This window comes from Sinocyclocheilus rhinocerous, unplaced genomic scaffold, assembly GCF_001515625.1.
Source record: "Sinocyclocheilus rhinocerous isolate Xijiao unplaced genomic scaffold, SAMN03320098_v1.1 scaffold3912, whole genome shotgun sequence".
NCBI classification, from domain to species: domain Eukaryota; kingdom Metazoa; phylum Chordata; class Actinopteri; order Cypriniformes; family Cyprinidae; genus Sinocyclocheilus; species Sinocyclocheilus rhinocerous.
Window position 1 is genome coordinate 36183 of NW_015635565.1, and position 2448 is coordinate 38630.

General features: G+C 40.0%; 1 long non-coding RNA gene across 1 annotated transcript; it reads right to left on the bottom strand.

The window, feature by feature from the left end:
• Positions 1–905: 905 nt before the first annotated feature.
• Positions 906–1874, bottom strand: LOC107747348 (uncharacterized). Its single transcript, XR_001640794.1, has 3 exons — positions 1840–1874; positions 1533–1647; positions 906–1416 (listed from the first exon to the last, which is right to left on the bottom strand). It is a non-coding gene; the product is annotated as an uncharacterized LOC107747348 (long non-coding RNA).
• Positions 1875–2448: the final 574 nt, after the last annotated feature.

Sequence of the window (2448 nt, forward strand, 5' to 3'; positions counted from 1 at the left end):
AGGAAAGAAAAAGTAGACCTAGAACGGATTGGCCATCGGGAGCACCCGAGCTTTTCCCGGTGTGCCGATTGCTGAAATCCCACCACGCCCCCACATATTAGTGTCTGCGCTATTTCAGTCCAAAAGATATGAGCGATAAAAATGTCTTTGTACTCGTTTACACTAGAGTTGCGGGTATCTTTTAATCGCCTCGGGCTCTACTGTAGCACACGGGAAACAAACACTAAAAGCCAAGTAATGAAACGGCACTAAGTTACCTGATTAAACCACGCAGCGCAAGAGAACAGCTGGACCACACCAGACCGGTGTCTCCCGCCCGCGACTGCAGCTTGACACTTTCGCCGCTCTATTGAAGTGAATAATAAGCAGCACTTGCCCATTTGAATTCGAATAAATTTAATCCATGTGGAATTTAATCCACAGCACCACACCTAAGCTATTTAACATGACACTGATACTGTAGAAATATGCCATTATTACTTATAGCCTATTAAATATTGGGTCAAATAAAGGCAATAAGTCACTTTTATAAAGGTTTATTAACTCTGGATTCATGAATTAGCTTTTCATTAAATTATTTATTTATTCCAATTTCCCTAACCACAGCAAAACATTTATGGGGGACTGTGTGGGCCAGATGGGCTGAATTTTAGCACCAGTCCAGCCCTGATGATTCTCCTCTTCTAGGGCCAGAAAAAAGACCTTCTAATAATAAAACTATTTAACGTTAACTCTTTAAGACTAAGACTAGCTCCTTAAGGGAGCTGTATATGCTTAACAGTTGTTGCTGCTTCTGGAAACCTGTTTGCTTTGACTTCATGTATAATAATGTATTTATTCTTTTAATGTGTTGTAGCCTGGAATATTTAGTGTGCATACTCATTGTATCTCTGTGTGTTGAAGATTTGATTTAAAACAAAAAACAAAAAAGAAAACGAATTATTCCTGTGGTAGAAAATGTTGTGGCACCAAGATAGGCTACTATGAGGGCCCTTGGGTTTGCTATAGCCCCAGGGCCCTATGTGTTCTTAATCCGGGCCTGCCTGTCTCTACTGTCCATCACGTCCCTCATTGCTGGAATCTGATCATGAATGAGAAAGAGACTGTACAGAACCCTTTTGGCATGCTGAAAACACACTGGTGCTCTATTTTCTTCAAGCCCTTAGAGGCGAGCCCTGCCTTCGTGCCTGAGGTTCTTGCATGCTGTGCTGTGCTTCACAATCTCGCTCTTCTCAATGGGGACATCGTTGAGCCAGAGGATGAGTGACGCCCCCCTGAACCACACAACCTTGAAGCAAGAGTGAGTAGGAGAGCATTTGTGGGACAATCTGGCTGCTGCTGTGTCTGCTGTAAACATGCCTGCTCTCCATGAATGAATGAATGAATGACATGCCTGCTCTCCATGAGCACCACTACCTGTAAAACATTTACACAGAGTAAAACATTTTACAATTAATGTTGTCAGCTTTCCATTTCTTGACAAATTTCATTTCATGTTTACAATTACATGCTAATTTTTGTTGTAGCTTTACATTATTTGTGTGATGGGCTAAACCACTGAAGTGGTTCGATCTCCGCAGCCGTCACACCCAGTGTGTCATTGAGCAAGGCTCTTTTCTCCAGGTTGCTCCAGGGGATTGGGGGTCCCTGTAATAAGAGCACTGTGAGTCACTTTGGATAAAAACTTTTTTGATGATGCTTTTGAAGATTATTTGATGATGCTTTTGAAGCTTCTGAAAGTTGGGCTCCATTGACTGATGTTGTATGAACAGAAACCAGCAGTGAAACCAGAAACAATGTAATGTGATTTCTGTATTGGAAGTAACAAAATGATCTTACTTTATAATTTTGTTTCAGGTTTTCCCCCTTTTTTTTCATAAATGCCGCAGTCACCTAGCCTTGCAGGTCCTGCTCCACCACAAAAGCTCTGCAGCCAATGCACAGGAATCAAGAATAAGAAAAGTGCTGCAATAACTCTGTTTATAAGAACCCGCGGTGATTATCTGGTATAAACTCTGGTGATTATCAGAAAAGGTCTTTTTAAAGCATTATCCCTCACTTTCAACTCAGGAAGTCCCTAAGGGACATATAAGGAACACACAGGTTCAGTCATGTGACAATATGTGAATTTTTGTTGCCATGGCAACATTTCCAAAATGGTGGCCTGTCTAATTAGCACATGTTGCAGTGTCTGGAATTTTTAAAAGCGCTTGTTTTTGTTACTAAAGGTATGTTTCAACCCATGCAACAATTCTAATGTTTTAATAACATATCCTAGATTACACTTAACCTGATTTTAATACATTTCTTGAACAAATTGATATAAAACAAGTTATGAAAATATTGTGGTGACATATGTATAACAGTAGGTGGAATTTTGATGTGACGTATTTGTCAAATTAAGAAAAATGTTAATGAGCTGCTTAATTAATTTAGCTGATTCAATTA